The following is an 18,748-nucleotide window of genomic DNA, read 5'->3' as shown; positions in this document are numbered from 1 at the left end:
ATATTCTACCTTGATATTGTCTGTTCTCTCTTAGGCATCAGTCGTAAAATCAAGCTTCAATCGGCTGTAAACATTTTTAGATGCCTCTGAACATTTTTATCTAATCCATAATTACCTCCTTTCCTATAATAGTGAAGTGGCTACTTTTTGGTGGTTTCTTTTCTCTACCCTGCTCATACAATATAAATATTAAAATTATATATTTAGTGACTATAATTCTCACCAAAACATATGACGTCTTTCAAAGAATATGTAGAGAGACACCAGCATTTATGTGGAAAGCCTATGAGACCCATGAGATTCAAAGTCAGGAGGAACAGCAGCCAATGGTTGTCATCGCATACTTCAAACACTAATGTGAAGATATGTTACAAAATAATAGCAACTAAATTTTGTGATGGACAAACTGAAAGGAAATTAACATGTCTGGAAAGTAGTTCCTGTCTAATTAGAATTAATGTTCAAATATTCAGAAATATATTCCAAAGAACAAAATATGTGTTGTAACTATAACAATTTGAAGAAAACCAGGGAGTTCTTAGGTTTAGGGTCTACAAAAAAGAATGACCAATTCTTTTAAAAAATATTTGTAGTCATGGTGGTTAAAACAATTGGGTTGCATATAAAACAATACTCAAGCATAACCTGGACACTTTTTTTTGGTAAGATTTACAGAAATTGTTCTCCTGTATGCTTAAAGCATACCTCCCTTCATATAATAATGTTGTTTCTACAGAAGATTGGTACCGAATATGGCTTGAATGTCTACCTTTTCAAGAAACCACTACTGAGTTGAGAGTTAGTTCATATGATCTAGAGGAATAAATAGAGAACACTTCCTGATATGATTAAGCTATCATGAGAAACAAATTACTTATAAAAAAAAATACCTTTTTGGTGGAGCCTGGAAGGGAGAACCTTTGAATAAACTCGAATTTTGCCTTTCTAGTCCTGAATAGCAAACTGGTGACTAAGGTTGGTATTCAAGCTACTGAAGTTCGAGGATTCTGTAGCAGTCAGGATGAAGAACCATTGTGATGTCAGTATTCTAAGGGCCATGACAACGGACAAAAAGGCACACGCATTTCTTTCCCTTACACTTAGTGGCTTTAAATTTGAGCCATACATCTTTGTAAGGAATCACATATTTTCACAACCATATATATACTGATAGCTACTCTTTCGGTAATTCATTACGCTACCCTGCTCATATAATTTAAATATTTAAACATATTATGTGAATATCAAACTGTTCAAAACATATGACATATTGTTCAAAGAATATGTAGATAGACACCAGCTTTTATGTAGAAAGCATTTGTGAGTCATGAGATTAGAGGAGTCAGGAGGAACAGCAGTCACTGGTTATCATCACACACATCAAACAATAATGTAAAGAAATTTTACAAAAATAATACCAATTCAGTTTCATGATATTAAATATTAAAAGTAAATGAACATATGTGGAAGATGATTCCTTTTTATGAATTAACATTAAATCTTCTAAACTTTTTAAAAAACACAATGTATTTAAGAAAAAAATAACAATTTGGGGAAAACTGAAGCATTCATAAATTTTAGGTTGAAGTTTGACCAGTTTACAATAAAAGTTTGTGTTTTAATGGGTAAAAACAAATTTGATAGTCTAGAAAATACTACTGTCTTATGTTCATGGTAGGTATTTTTTGAAGACTTATAGAAAGCATTCTCCTGGAAACAAAAAGCATAGCACTCCTTAATAACTTTGTTTCTTTAGGGAACTGGTACTGAATATTGCTACTGAGTAACTTTCCATGAAGACACTGCCAAGTTAAAAGCTAGTTTTCTAGATCTGGAGAATCAAGATAGAACACTTCCTGATTCCATTAGACTATCATAAGAATCAAATTAGTTATTATATACATACATTTACAGTGCAGCCTGGAATCGAGAACCAATCAATGGATGTGAAATGATCACTTTCCTTCTTGGCACTAAATACCAAACTGAAGACTGCAGTTGGTAAGCCAACCACTGAAGTCTGAGGATTCTTTAGTAGCCAGGGTGACAGGCCTGCAGTAAAACAAGGATAGTCCCGTCACCGACATGTTTGTATGTGAGGATAGCACCACATTCCTGAACTTACCAAAATGACAGATTGGTAAAAGGATACCTGATTCAATAGTTGTTACTTTCAAGCACATTTTAATTCCTTTGCATTAGGCAAAAGAGAGGCAGTAAAACTAAGGAAGCAATTGTCAAAGGGATGTGTCCAGTTTTGAGGAGAAGCTTTAGAATAAAAATATATTGCATGAACTTCAAAGAACAACCAAGCCACCCACAGCACATATTTTAGATAGGTGACAACAAGAAATACTATATATGAATCTTTAAAATTGTTAGAGATGTTCAAATTTTTTTGGGAGGGTTAGAAACCAGAAAAGAAAACACACATCATTTCCATTTTGACTACAAATCCTATGACTGGAACTGTGTTTGTCCTCATGATTTGAAAATACTAAAAGACTACTGGAAGAAAAATTTGTATTGAGCACTCTTGTAAATGATTTCCAAAAATATTATTATATATTTCTTATATATCTTTTAATCATTTCTCGGAAGTGCTAGGTTTTATACTAGTCAAAAAGTTTACTCTGTCATATCTCTGGTGAGCAGATGGTCTGGTAGTAATGTAAATCACTGATATAATTTTTAGCTTTCTCGATTTTGTCCCGCACCTATCTAGGAAATGATTTCTCTGGTGATAACTAACACATCATGCTAATGAGAGAATCTAATACACAACAGAAAAATGTCACTACTAATAATATTTGCATGAAGTTAAATAAAGCAACTGTAAAAGAATGTCAGACAGTTGTTCTTTAATAAGACACAGTTTCACAATGAAATTATGTTGTTAATTTTGTTACATCATTGGGTGAATCCTAAATTACTCCATAATGATGCAAGGCGTCATTTATAATTCTAACTTGGTATCTCACTCTACTCCGAAAAGAGACCTTATTAAGGGATCTGCATTTTATTTGAAACAGGTTAAGTATACCTGAGCAATAATAAAAGGTATAAACACCTCTGGTAATATGGGAAAAGTACACTATCACCATTATCTGCACAGTGTCATTTCTTAAAAAGATTTCAATTAGATCGAACTATACCTGCTCTTAGAGGAAGCTATAAGGATTTTATTTGCTACTGTCTCAAATACACAAACATACAAATTATGTAGAAAAAACAGCTTTCAAAGTATGATTAAAAAAAACAAAACAACCTTCCAAAAGCAAGCTCCTTTCTCCTACCACCCCCATCTGTCTTTTTAACAACACCTTAAGAGAGTATCCTGAGAAAAATAACCTTTGAGGTTTTAAGAGATAAGGAAAAGGAGAAAATGGTTTTGGACATTATCAACTCATAACTGAATCCAGAACTCTCAGTTACAAAAGTCAACAGCTACACCTCTCAAGTATCTTGCTACAAGAAAATATTATTTTTCTAAACAACAATAACAACAACAAATCATATTGATTTTTAGAGGAATAATCTTTGATTTTAGGGAAAATACTGTAAGGTAGAGAGATGAAGTCAGGAAGTCCCATTTAGAGCTTTAAGGGGAACAGACTTAACTCCACTGAGTCTGAGTCCAATCATTTGCTAATGTTAGATAAAGGAAAGATTTACAGTTAAGGAAATCTAACTTTGTTCAGGGGAAATGCAAGATACAGATTGTCCCATGCCTCTGCCTAGCTTACGTTTAGAAGACACAGACCTAGATTCTTCAACTTCAGCGTTCATCAGATTCCCAAGCATACATTTTTCTGTAGCTAACATCATATGTGGTGAGTTCTCTATAGCTCAGTCTTTAAACATCTTTTACTGGCTCTAGTTGTCAGTTTTGTCCAATGCTTACCAAGATATTCAAGGAAATATTAATTTTTATTCTACTATAGAAAACTGTGAAAAACTGTACTTAAAAGATTTCATTCACTCTATGAGCTAAATTTTTACTCAGAGATTAAAATAATCAAGCAGAAAAGCCTCTTTTATCTAAACAATTATATATAGAGAATTGTACATATTTGATTAAATTAGAAAAAAACCTTTTTATCTTTAGCAAAAGGTGGCTTAATGTGGATATTGAAACTATTATTCTTCAAACTGTTGACTTTTAAGAGAGCATTTCAAGAATCATTCCCTCCCCCCCACCCCATCCCCCATGTACACACTCTGTCCCACTCACACTGAACCAGCACTGCTGACCCACTACCCATAAGGAAAACAAAGACATTAGGCATGCACAGCACAGGCTTATATTTAGGCAGATTTTGAATTTAAGACTACACACTCTGAAATGGCATCTTGAAAGAGAAAGAAAAGTACATCTACACATGTAAACATATACTCTTCTTAGATGACTTCCAAAATACACAAAAGGTAAACATTTAGTAACTCTGAAAGTAAATGGGAAGCTAAGCATCACTAACAACACCAAAACAACAACAACCACACAAAAAAACAAAATAATAACAAACTACAGCTAAATGGTTGATTTACAATACTTTTTAAGTTTGTGATTTTCATCCTTTGTCATAGTGTTCTGTGTCATAATCTGTTCATCAAGCATAAAGGCCTTCCCTGTGTCTATTCTCACAGGCACCAAGGCTCACAGTCCACATACATTCATACAGGTACACAAGCAAACACACAGAAAACACCACAGTGAGCTGATCATACAAGTTTCTCTATGAGGAATTTAAATTATTTTCCTAATTCTGACCTATTTTTATGTAATTTGCTTTTATTTCTTTTAGTCCTAAATGTTTTGCATCACTTAGTCTCCTTAGATGCAAATCTACTTGGAAATGGGCTCTTGCCAAAGCAGCAATCTAACACATCTATGTGGTTCAATAGCTATTTATCAATTGATCATTATCTCTATCTGTTTTATTAACTCTTTTTTCACTAGAGGGAAAAACCTAAAGCAATCTAACCTTTCACAGCATGCATGTACATACACACAAGTCAAGGAAAACCCGGATTGGTGATATCTAAATTTTAAAGTGGGGCACAAGTTATTAGATTCTAAGGTTAGTGAAAACACACTCTGTTCCAACCACAAGAGAGCCACCCAGACAGAAAAGTGCTTCAGAAAAACATCTCGAAAAGTGTTCTGCAGAGACAAGCAGCATCTCTGTCAGACAAGAAAGGTTAAATAGTCTTATTTAACCAGAGCTATGAATAAGGCAGTTGATAGTTAATGGCCTTTGAAAATGACTTCCATTGTGAGGCAGCATCCATTTCTAGGTTTCCCTCTCTATTTTTTCTCTCTTCCTTTTTAGTATTTCCTTCTTATAGGTGTATTTGGGTAATCACAGCTTACTTAAAAAGGATTAACTTGACAAAACTTACCTTTATGTTAAAATAGGTGTTTATATTTGGTGGCAAATAGTTTTAGCTTGTTGAATTAGCATGCTGCCACCTCTCAGCTCCTCTAACTTGAGAGATGATGTGCTTTATTTTGAACTGTTAATGATAGGTACATATTGAAATTAAAATGTAAGCCTTGACATTCACTTTAATACTGTAGCACACAAGTAGGAATATTTGGATAGTTGTCATAGCAGTATTGGATTAGAAATCGTGGTAAAGAGGTGAGTCCCTGTGTGTCAGCCTTTACTTCCAACTTGGTGTGAACATGCAGGCCTCACTAACAGTTCTGCATACTGTATAATGAAATGGGAATGGCATAGGCCTTGTATGTATGATATTCCACGTGTGAGTTATTGTAATGAAACATGCACAAATAGATCCTCAGATGTGTATACACACGAATAAACTCATTCACCAATTTAAAGCTTATTTCTAACACGTAGCACTTCAAATGAATTTAAGCATAGTTGGGGATCATTTTGAAATTACTTCTTTCAATATCTCTGTTATCTGTAACCAAGTAGCTTTATGGAAATTGATTAATGTAACAGGACAGACATAGGCTTCCACCACAACATAGCGTCCTATGCCTATGTCAGGGATAAGTGCCATGACAATTCTTCCCTTACTAATTAGATGCTGAGCAAGACATCTGTGGGAAGTTGGGACAAACATGAATGGGTCACAGCCAAGGCAGGATTGCAAGGATTCCAGTGATAGTGAAAGCATTCAAGTTTGCCAGGTCGCTGTGACACAGGAGCTGATTCCAAAGGAACAGCCCATTACAGATAGTGAGATGGCATCACATACTTCAGTGAAAAACAAAACCCTAGGGTTTCTTCTTTTCCAACTTACACATTGCACACACTTATTTAAAGGGAGACACAGTGGACATGGCTCTGGTCAGTCTTCAGTTAGCATGTAGGTAATGACTGTCAATAGCTAACTTGGTAATGTGGACTAGAATATATATAAAGTATAAGGAGAGGAAATTGGAACTTGCCTTTACCTTTACCCTGTCATAGTGTTCTGTGTCATAATCTGTTCATCAAGCATAAAGGCCTTCCCTGTGTCTATTCTCACAGGCACCAAGGCTCACAGTCCACATACATTCATACAGGTACACAAGCAAACACACAGCAAACACCACAGTGAGCTGATCATACAAGTTTCTTTATGAGGAATTTAAATTATGTTCCTAATTCTGACCTATTTTTATGTAATTTGCTTTTATTTCTTTTAGTCCTAAATGTTTTGCATCACTTAGTCTCCTTAGATGCAAATCTACTTGGAAATGGGCTCTTGCCAAAGCAGCAATCTAACACATCTATGTGGTTCAATAGCCATTTATCAATTGATCATTATCTCTATCTGTTTTATTAACTCTTTTTTCACTAGAGGGAAAAACCTAAAGCAATCTAACCTTTCACAGCATGCATGTACATACACACAAGTCAAGGAAAACCCGGATTGGTGATATCTAAATTTTAAAGTGGGGCACAAGTTATTAGATTCTAAGGTTAGTGAAAACACACTCTGTTCCAACCACAAGAGAGCCACCCAGACAGAAAAGTGCTTCAGAAAAACATCTCGAAAAGTGTTCTGCAGAGACAAGCAGCATCTCTGTCAGACAAGAAAGGAACTTTTCAGTGTGGAAAAAAAAAAAAAAGGATTGCACATAAAGAGTTGCTTACTGGGCTTATGTTGATTGCATTTAAATGTCAGCTTCCTGGCTCAGTAGTTATCAGGGTCCCTCTGCAGGATGTCAAATACACCTTATTCAAATACATTTCTCCTATCTAAAACTGGCTGATAAAACTGTTTACCAATTAAATGTTCAAGAGCTGGGCTTTATGCACTTTCTTTGGCAATTGTTATTTCTAATCTTGTGGCAGTTTACAGCCTTTAAAGTAGTTTTATTTCATTACCAAACATTTTAAAATCTACCCCAAAGTATTCAATTTCCGCGAACTCTTACATACAAAAGAGCAGTTGCAGTTATTTTAAACCAGTGGGGCAAGACCAATCTTTAAACAACTGCCATCTACTTAACATCCCAGTATATATGTTAGTACTACTTTGGTGCTGCATGGAAGATAAACTAACTCTTGCTTTGTATGGGTTTGGGGTAGGCTTCTGAAAAGAGGAAAGTTTCTGGGTTGTTTCCCCTTTGCCTCCACTTAACCCTCGCTCCCCCGCGGAGCCTGAGAGCCTGCAATTGTGCAAGAGGAGCCTGGCACGCAGGGCGCAAATCACCGAGCACTGCGGGTGATTAATGATCCGTCTGCTGCTGCCCTGGCGCTCTCCAGGCAGCTCTCCCTGCAGGGCAGCAGCCGAGCTGCCGGCTGAGCGAGAAGCGGCTCTGGGAGAATGCAGGGGCCCAGGGGCCGCGCCCAGTGTGAGTGTACCTTGCCGGGCGGTGGGCGGCAGGCGGCGGGCAGGTGACAAGCCGAGCTGGCTGCACCGGGGCCAGTGGAGCACAGGGGAGAGCGAAGGCACCGAGCCACCGAGAGCCGGAACGGAGGCCGAGAGCAAGCCTGAGTGCAGCCTGCCGCCCTTCGGCTTGACCCGGCCGGCAGGGAAGCCTGCACAGCCTCGCTCGGGTCTGAGTCCAGCTGCACCAGACACCAGAAGTCAAACCCGCTGCTGTGAGGGGCCCGCGCTTTATGGCTGTTCAGTTGCAAGACCTACTTCGAGACAGCAGACACTTTGACCAAGTCTTTCACAGTCAGAAAGATACATTTGTTGAGTGGCCTTTTCTCTTTTTCGCGGGAAACAAAGAAATAAATTAAGGCAGGGCTCAGGCTGCACAAGGTGAAACTTTGCAACAAATGCCTTTGCTTTCTCTAACTTCGATGTCCTTTCCCCCCTTTTCCTTAAAGAGCCCTTGGGGAAGCCATGAAGTAACACTGCACATTCCAGTAACACAGAAATGACTATATATATATATATTTTTTTTTTTTAATTTCAAAAACATTTAGAAAGAAAAGTAGCAGGGAGAAAAGGGCACATAACAACTTGAGGTTTCTTTAAAAAAAAAATGAAAGAAAAAGTAACTTACTTGTTGGGACATTCTGAATAAGAGGTTAGTATCAGCGTTTTGCCATGTCCCCATGAACCCTGGTCCAGCCGCAGTCGTTCTGGTTCCGAAGTGCATGGAGTTGTCAGTACAGGAGTCTCTTAAAGTCAAGTCTCTTGCCCTCTTTGGCTCTCTGTCTCTCTGTGTGTCTCTTTCTCTCACATCCACTTCTGCCTCTTCTAACTGAAAAGTGAAGGTGGATTTTTTGAGCTTCTTGGCAGCCAGTAGCAGGAGTACAGTGTAGGTAAGAAGCTGGCTGAACTGTGCATTTCATTCGGGAAGGGGGAGATCTGGGGGAGGGGGGGTCAGAGCTTCCTTCGCACCTTCTGCACAGATATCCCTATCATTTATGCATAGATTGTGACTCCCCTAGCTTGCCTCTGCTCAGTTTAACAGCTGCCTGTCAGGTGCGCAGGCAGCACTGGAGACCCAACCATCAGCTTCAAACCCTCAGCCACTGCATGTCATTGGACAGCAGAGCTAGGAGTCAACTGCACTGTTCCACTGTCAGGCACCAAATGACACTGTACTAACCCCCCTCCAGATACACAGATAGACACACACACTGGTGCATACTCCACGGACTGCCACGATCACCACCCACAAGGCCAGGGAAAGCCAGGGCTCTTCCCTGGGAATTTTTGCCAACAATGCTTTCTGCTGTAACATGTTATATCCAGCACCAGTCCTTTCTTTAACACTTGCAAAACTATGACATTTAAATATTTTTAATTAAACTGGAAGCAAGTAAAGATTCATCTGGAGGAGAACATAAAGTTTGCTTAGTGGCTTTTTAAATATTAGCTGCCACAAGTCACACCGTAATGCTGGGGCTATTTATAATCACATATAAACTCATAGGGAAAATAATATACAGAGATTTGACCTTATATTATAAAGGGTGAACAAGCAAAGCTACCAGTTAAACATGGAAGATGTACACTAAACATATGCAAAAATAAATATATATCACTTAATACCCAGCACCTCAGGCCATTAATTACCAAATGGAAGGTTAAGTAAAGAGACACTGAAGGAAGAGAAGAAAAATGAATACCTTTTCTTAAAGCTCACATGCAGAATAAAATCCTTTGTTAAAGTTCTCAGGTAAGACATCTACATCAACCTTTTAAATCTTAAAAAAAAGGGCAAAAGATGAAGAAAAAAAGAAACCTGTCCTATTTCAGGCAAAAAGTAATGCATATAAAAATCCCATTTTTCATTTAGGACCTCTATGGAAAATTCTATAATGTTTCCCTGCCTGATGAAATATAACCCTGATAGCAGGTCATATTTTTAATTAAACCAGTTTTAAAACAAAACAACCATTTGTTAGATAGTATTTATCTCCCTTATTTATGGAAAAAGCAGAACTGAACAAAATCCACTGTACATAAACACTGTAACTTCAAAATGGAAAGCTAAATTCATGCCATCTCATAAAAGTAGTCAGCAGGAAAAAGCCATCCTTCCTAAACTTAAAATGTAAGGAACATTAATCTTCACCCACTTACAAATACTGAGGACAAATGTAGCACTCTGTTCGCTCCTTCTTAACGAAAGAATAACAATAAACCTTCCTCTCAGAAACAACAAAAGAAACAGAAAAGCGTTTCGATGGCAGCCTGTGTCATTAGTGGACAATGAGAAAAGATGAGCAACCGTACACTATGTTGACACAAATGTGCCTTCCCTTCTAGAACTGACATCTCCTGAAAGCTTTTCTGTTAAACTTCCCTCCAGTTCACCACCATTAAGCACAAAAAAGTCTCAAAAGAAGCCAATTCAATATCTGAAAGGAGACAAACAAGAACCCAAAGAATTGTTGCCTTAAAATATATTAAGTCTACCTGTGGTCAATAAAAATATTCTTTCGAGGGGGAGGGCGGGAAAAGCCCCTATGAGTCAATTGTCAACGGTGACTGTACCTTTACTATTACCCACTTAACTCCCTCTAAAATTTGCTAGCCTCTTGATTTCTGAAGTGGCACTCAGTGCCTCAGTCAAGCTGCCTGCTCAGCTCCTGACCTTCCCACTAATGGCTGTTATTTGTGGGAGGCTTAAGGACACTGTCAACAGCAAGCTTCCTCCTTGCTCCCCTCAAGCACTGTTGTATCCTCTGCCTGCATGTTCTCTCTGGCCTCTTCTGCTTCCTCTCCCTCTCTCCTAGTCCTTCCCCCTCCTTCCCCACTCTCCCTCACTCCCTCTTCCTATTTTTCCAGCCCCACCCCTTTTTCTCAGTTCTGAGATCCTCTTCTTTCCCAGGTATTTCCCCTAATCCCCACACATGCGGGCATGAAGGAACGAACACACACATACACACACACACACATACACACACACACACACACACACACACACACACACACACACACACACCATACCACACCACACCACACCACACCACAAGACAAAAATCAATTTTCATGCAGCAGCAAGCACCTGCAGTAATAGACTCTTTTATTAAAACTGTTATTCTACAAGACTTGAAATTCCCCAGGGATCGGGCCATGTCAAAGCCGATATAATTAACTAGAGGCTCAGCAACGGATCAATTACCAGACAAGCAAGTGATAGTGAAATCAATGAAAGATCATCAGCCACATTATCAGTGTTGCAACTCATTAGGGCAAAACTGAGAAATGTGCTCAACGCGAGCCCAAGCAAGGTGGCATTACAAAACACAGGGCTAATTTGGAGACCCTTCTGTGAACAATCTGTAACTGAATTAGCCCTTTTCCCCCCTAAACTGCACAGCTCCATAACTAAATGTGACAGACTGAGAGAAGCAGTTTATTAAGACACCAACCCCAAGTTTATTTAGTTCATAAACTCTCTCCTAGAAAATCAATACAGTCTGTACAGGGTTATCAGGTTGACTAGCTAATACATCCAAATCTGCTATGCCCAGCCACAGTCCTCTGACAAAATGCTACCCAGAGTATGCAAACCGGTCTCTCTCAGACTGCAAGGTCTAACCAAACAAGTCTGCAGCAAAACTATTACCTAAATATTCCTGCCGTAGCCACGCCTTAAAAACATCAGGATAGGGCTGGAGAGATGGCTCAGCAGTTAAGAGCACTGAGTGTTCTTTCAGAGGTCCAGAGTTCAAATCCCAGCAACCACATGGTGGCTCACAACCATCCTTAATGAGATCTGATGCCCTCCTCTGGGGAGTCTGAAGACAGATACAGTGTACTTACATATAATAAATAAATAAATCTTTAAAAAAAAAAAACATCAGGATAGCCTCGTAAGATTCACAAGAAAAATCACAACAATTACACAGTACTGTACCTCCTAGATGGATTTTGTCAAACAAAATTTTAGTTAATTCCTAAAATCAGTTAAAAAAAAAGTAAAAGCTTCATTATAACAACAGACACCAGTCCAAAGAGTTAGCTATATATAAACATGCTAAAGTACAAACCTTGAATATTTATGTTTTGTTTATTATGTTTAAAACCATTTTTTAATAAATTTTAGAACATAAAATTCTGACTCCTATAGAAAGTCCCAAAATATGTTATGTGAACTTTCCATCCATTTCCATAGGGAAATGTAGAACCTTGATGCTTTTCTAGCCAGTAAGAGACTTGAATACTTTTTTAGAGACTCAGGTCCATGACTAACAACAAAACCAAGGCACCAAGACATCTCCTGAGGCTTTCCATTGGCTCAACATTCTGTAGATTACAGAATAACCCTCTGAAATCCTTTGTATCCAAGTTATTTACAACTAGGACATGGGGATAAACATCATTTTCACAATTATTGCTTTCTTCCTGATTCAAAGTCATGTACTTCAGATTAGGGGATCACAAATCTGAAAGGTCACGTGACGCTCCTCACAGTCCCTGAGACTGAGAGTTAGGCTGTGTACACTGAGAGGTCCACCAAGGAGCTCTCAAGGTCCTGAAGAAACTGTAGAACTAGGAGTAACTAACTCTTCTTCATAACACACAGCAGTAACACACACACACACACACACACACACACACACACACATACACACATACAACTCTGAAATACTTTTACAACAGTAACATAAGACCAGGAGAGTGGACAAGGTAAGCAGCTCTGGAAATAACTAATGATGTTTTAACACTTACAATGTTTTTACTTATTTATTTATTTATTTTAAAAAAACCTGTACGATTAACATGCCATCAGTATACTCATCTGGCTTCAAATTCTAAATCCTAAATGTTAATTTTAAAAAATAGTTTAAATTCAATTTACAGATGCTACAATTACACATTTGTTTTTATCTGGTATTTATCAAACATTTCACCAGTCATGCTTCTAATAATATTTTTTAAAGTTAAGCATATATACTAACCCTGCACTAACTGCACACTTTGGATAGTAATTAAAAGTTGTAATTACAGGAAATTCATACTTTTAAAAACCTTTTTGCACATAACTACACACTGTGCATGTACCCTCAATGAGATCCAATTAGTTACAAAGAATTTGCATTTCAGTTAGTGTAGGATAACAAGACTACAGAGAGGTGCAGTGCAATCCCACCAACAGAGGAAGGCAGTGTGTTCTTTCCTGTTCGCTCTGTAAGCAGTAATTCCCACAAGTGATTGCTTAGAATGTTACTATCTTTTTAATATTTTGTAGTGAGGTGAATTTGGGTCTTTTCTTTTATTTTCTCAAAAATTACACAGTGATGGAAAAGTTAGTCACAGTTACTGACTACTGACAGGCCAAAGAATGCTCTTTTGCATATACTTTTGGAATAAACTAGCTTATTTATTGTGTTGCTTTTTTTTTTTGTTTGTTTGTTTATGGGAATATAACCCATCATTTCTTTATATATATTACAATTATTTTTTTTTTTAAAGACAGAGTATCATCATGTAGCCCTGGCTGGCCTGGAACTCACTTTATTGACCAGGTTGATTTCGAAAGATCTGCCTGCCTCTGCCTCTCCAGTGCTAGGATTAAGGGTGTGCTCCACCATACCCAACTTTACTTTTCTTCACTGGATTTAATTTCTTCAAAACACAGGGCTTTCTTAAGGTCATTCTGTGACTGAGAACATAGCAGCTATATAAAGGTCGTGGTTCTGTGCTAAGAAACTCAGGCCCTGCACTAAGAAAGCACTTGAAGGCTTTCTTTCTTTCTCTCTCTCTCCCCCTCCCTCTCTCTCTCTCTCTCTCTCTCTCTCTCTCTCTCTCTCTCTCTCTTTCTTTTTTTTTCAGTTTTTTTTTCCTCCCTAGCTAGGGCTACAACGTAAATCCTGAACAAATATAAAATAAATGTATGGCTTGTGCACACAGTTTAAGAAGCATCCGCAGGACAACTGACAGCTTACAGAACCGCACCTGTGACTCCCTGGGCTCAGTTCTCCCGCTGTTAGCAGACTCTGTAATCTGTAATGACAGTGTACTGGCCTTTGCTCTTCCTTCAGTCACAATTTACTTCCAAAGCTTGGTTAAGTACAGACCTGGGTTGTAGATCAGTGGTTTTTCATGTGACACACGCTGGTATTCATCTAATGGCTTGTCAAGACAAAACTGTCCCTGTTCTTGCCAAAATAATAAAAATGATGCTTCACATCGCATGACAATCAGCACTTCCTCGTGGTGGGACAGCTCGAGCTTTCTGTAACTCATCTATTTTATAGAAAAAAATATTGCTAACTGGCTATCCACTCTCAGTGTACAGAATCAGGTTGCCATCCTCAAATCTCTTTCCTTCTCAGAACTCTAAGGCAGCCTGTAAACTAGTCACTAATGACATGCGACCTTAACATATAAAGGAATGCTGAAGCTCAGGTTCCTAATGCATTAAGGCACATAACTTAATATATGCAAATTATGCAGGAGCAGCAGGCTGGTCTCAGTCACAGAGGTGGGGCAGGCAACTGAGGAAATGTCATTTTTCTTGAGAACGAAGTGTAGGACTTGCTTTGCAACATCTGTTGGTTTGTGTGGAATGCTAACAGATGTGTTAAGTGGGAAAAAAAGGAGAAAGAACTAATGAAGGAAAACTCCTCTGAACAGATATTTCCCTCACTTCCATACTCCTAAGGAAGAAGGTTGACAGCCACCCTTTCCCCTAGTGAAGCCTGCCACCCTTTCCCCTTGTGAAGCCTGACACCCCTACTTTATTGTGCCATTTCTTTTCAGACACAAAGTTAAGGAGGAACAAATTTGGTTCAATATAAAGAATAGGAAAAAGTAAAGCTAATAATAATTTCAATTTTAAATTTTAAATAATAATTTCAATTTTAAATTTTAATTTCCACTTTTTTGTTTGCTTTATAATTGTATAGTTATCTATGTTTATACAATTTGATGAGAGGACAGTAAAATATTTGTTTCCCTTAACACATATAAACCCAAACATAATGAGTACACAAGCACATCTATGTGCACTCTGTGGAGAAAAGAAGAAATGACATTTAAAAGTACTTCTTAAGATCAAGAGCTGCTTGGTTGATAATGTTGTTCATTTGAAATGTAAATAAGTAAAATAACCAAAAAAGATCATAAAAATAAAAAATGATAAATAAAAGATCAAGATCTGAATTATCTTTTCGGTTTTGTTTGTTTGTTACAGGTGTTTTTGTTTGTGCTTTGTATCGTTTTGTTTTTGAGACAGGGTTTTTTCCACATAGCTCTGACTGTCCTGGAACTTACTATGTAGCTCAGCCTGGCCTCAACTCGAACTCACAGAGATCTGCCTGCCTCTATGAATTATCTTCCTTAATGTAAAGATACTCATTGTTACAATTAAGATTCACCTAATATTTACACCTAAATCTTTGCTTGCCAACTGATTTCCAATTTCTTTCTTTCCATTTCGATCTCTGTAAGAGATGGACAACTGTGTCTCGATTGCCAATGTTCCCAAACAGTAACATCTGGTAATCATGGGTCCTCATGTTTAAATTTTAAGGAACCAGGAAAATTTTTCTTATTTAGCAATTGTTTTTCTTGTTTCAGTTTATTCGGTGACTGAGCTGTAAGTAGCAGACTGACATGTATGTAGCAGTCTTTAATTCAGGTTAAAAGGATGACGCATGGCAGGGGGTACATGGGGGTACATGGTGGTTCAGATTTTAATCCCAGCCCTTGGGAGGCAGAGGCAGGCAGACCTCTGTGAATCCCAGGCCACTTTGATCTCTATAGTGAGTTTCAAAGCAGATAGGAGTGAGATCCTATCCTCAAAAAGATATATGATTCATGCACGCCAACAACTAAATGTAACCAAGTGTCATATGTAAACGATCTAAACTACACAGTCTATTACTCTTTCTATTAAAATCTTTATGGTAAGAATTTAGGTTTAGAGTCCATGAATTAGCTAATTTAAAATTAGCTTAAAGGGTCTTTATGAAAAGGAGAAGAAAAATCTAAATTCATGTTATCATCTTTGATTGGCATCTCAATCCTTCTCCTCCAAGAGTCTGTGTTAGAATTCACTTGTTCCTTCATATTTATAATATTCATATATAACTATATATAAATGCCAGATGGCTTTGACAACCTAGTTGGACATTTCAACATATAGTAGCTTCAGCCAAAACAGCCCAAAGATTCTGAGGAATAAGACCATTGTTCAATTTTTAAGTAAGAGTACCCATGCCTTCATTTATAGTCAGCTTTCTGCCAAACCATTATAGACATACTAAATACTCAGATGTGAACTCACAGGAACACCAATCACATCAGTGCACGAGACATATATAACAGCTGCTATGCACTGAGAGAAGAAAATGGTGACCAATACTGACAGAGAAAACCTTATGCAGTAAAAATATCTTTATGTGACCAGAAAAGGAACACAAGCCCCTTAAACAAGGTTCGAGCTACTTCAGAGAGTGACATTAACATTCCACTTAGGAAAATATTGCCTAAACGCTTTACTGAAAAGGAGAAAATGCTCCAATTGACACTTGTCTAACTTGCCTGAGATGCTGTGTCTGACACCCTAGTCAGGGCTGAGCGCCGGAATACACTTCCAGGAAATGTTAAAAGGCTATAATCCATGGATGCAAAAGATCAGAAAATGGACAGATGTGGTTAGGTACAGTAGATCAGGTAGCTTACAAAATGCTAAGGAAATGAGAATCCCTTGGAATCAAGATTCACATTTCAAAAAAGCATCTTCAGTCAGTACAAATCTTATGCCTACAAAAGATCAAACATTTTCCTATTTTGTTTTGATCTAAAAAGCAAAAAAGTGACTTTAATTTTTTTGTGTGTACAAGCAGTGACAAAAGCTGTCTTCCTATCACAAGCTTCAGTTGATGTCCTGTGAGAAAAATCTTCTGAAAGAATCAGTGGTATCTTTCCTTAAATGACTATGAGGATAAAAATAAAAAGCAAAAGCAAAAGACAAAAATCCAACAGGCTGGGGCACTGAAGTGCACTGGGGAATTACTTTCATATGACCACGAAAGTTGTGGGATTGTAAAGATAATATTAATGCTTTTATTTACTTCCTTCTAAAAACTGTAGCCTGAGATGCTGGCAGCTCTAGTAAAAATGTCACAGTAATAGTTTAAATTACTGTCAAGAAGGAAGATTGAGATTCACTTCTGCACAAGAAAACCCTGTTACAAGGCTCAATACACACAAACACACACATACATACATACATACAAACACATATACAAGTACTCACAAACACACTCACATACATACATAAATACACACAAATGCACACATACATGCACAAACACATGCACACATACTAACAAACACATATACAAGAACATACACACATATACATACATGCATACATACACAAACATACACAAGCCCCTACAAACTACTTAGACACAAAAACATGCTTACACACAAAATCATGCATATGCCCACACAAACATACATTTAAGTGAAAAACATTGATGCAAAGAAAATTTGTATGATTTCTGGATTGTTTTTCAAATTAAAAAAACTTAAATGGGAGAGTGGGGGCCTTTGGTGTAGGACCTCGGCTGGACGCAAGCAGGCAGGAAGCTTTTCACACACAACTGCACTGTCTGTCCATCAGCTGATGTCCTGGTTATGATCATCTTAGGGAAACTCATTAGTCTGCACGTGTATGTGTGTGTCTCTGTGTGTGTGTGTCTGTGTGTGTGTTACATATGTGTTACATTTCAATTCTCAAAGATTACTACCCTAACACATCCATTTTAAAAACAGTGACAATTAGAATAAATCTTCCCTAGAACTATGTGTAATAAATGAAAAGGGGAAAAGGGGGATGAAATAAAAGAAGACACTTTATCACAATCAAAATCATTCGAATTATTGCCACAAAATTCTATTTCATGCAGTATCTTCAGAGGTTAAAACCTGTTGAGAAGCAAGTAAACACATTCATTTCCTAGCGTGCACATGAGTGTGAAAGACAGTAAGAGGGTGGAACAAAGAATAATTATGTGGGAACAAACCTCAATAGGACAGTCAGAGAATGTGAGCATATTTAAGTGACTTAAATAAGAAAGAACAACATACCTCAAGTTGAGATGGATCAACTCCACAGCATGGGACTTTAAAATGTGCTTGCCAGTCCTGGTCACCAAGCCTGCCTTCTGATTTGTAACTGAGGCAATTTGGAGGCGGGGAGGGCACAAAATGTGCCTGTTGAGAGATTAGAAGAGGAAATTTTATATAGTCTGCAGGCAGTATTTTACAGAAATCCTGGTTGCATCAAGATACTTTATCTTAAAAACTACAGATATAATATACTCCTCTGACCACTCAAACACTTGTAAAAAAGAGTTAATTACTAAGGTGTATAGCAACCAACAGTTAAATATATGAACCATAAGAAAACAACAATGAGGAATAACAGAATAGCTCACTGAAGGGTGACAGGACAGGGGAGCCACTCAGGGCTTCTTGAGTGCAAGTCTGTGTGCTAAGAAGCCAAACCAGCATTGCACTTAAGATTCTTTCTTTAAGGAGGAACTGGACAGTCGGGTGGGTATCTGACACCGGGGCTGCCAAACACAAGTTCTACCACTGAGTCACACTCCAGTCAATACCCCAACTTACTCCATTTTCTTCTACTAATCATCAAGAAAATCATTATAAAACTTTTTACTCACTGTTGAAGAACTATTTATCAAGCTTCACATACCAAGTACAAGAAGCTGTGGGGACACCAAAATAAGACATGATCCCTGCTCACAGGTTTATAATCTACTACAGAATAAAAGCCATGCGTGAAAACGACCTAACATAAATAGAGATAGTGTTAAGGCAAGCA

At 37.7% G+C, this 18,748-nt stretch overlaps 1 long non-coding RNA gene across 1 annotated transcript; it reads right to left on the bottom strand.

The window, feature by feature from the left end:
* Positions 1 to 983: 983 nt before the first annotated feature.
* Positions 984 to 18,114, bottom strand: LOC127669155 (uncharacterized). The gene is made up of 4 exons (XR_007974337.1): positions 17,992 to 18,114; positions 8,486 to 8,682; positions 1,907 to 2,052; positions 984 to 1,048 (listed from the first exon to the last, which is right to left on the bottom strand). It is a non-coding gene; the product is annotated as an uncharacterized LOC127669155 (long non-coding RNA).
* Between the last annotated feature and the right edge of the window lie 634 nt (positions 18,115 to 18,748).

The sequence above is a fragment of the Apodemus sylvaticus genome, chromosome 19 (genome assembly GCF_947179515.1).
Source record: "Apodemus sylvaticus chromosome 19, mApoSyl1.1, whole genome shotgun sequence".
In the NCBI taxonomy this organism is placed as follows: Eukaryota; Metazoa; Chordata; class Mammalia; order Rodentia; family Muridae; genus Apodemus; species Apodemus sylvaticus.
This window is presented reverse-complemented; position numbering and strand designations above follow the sequence as displayed.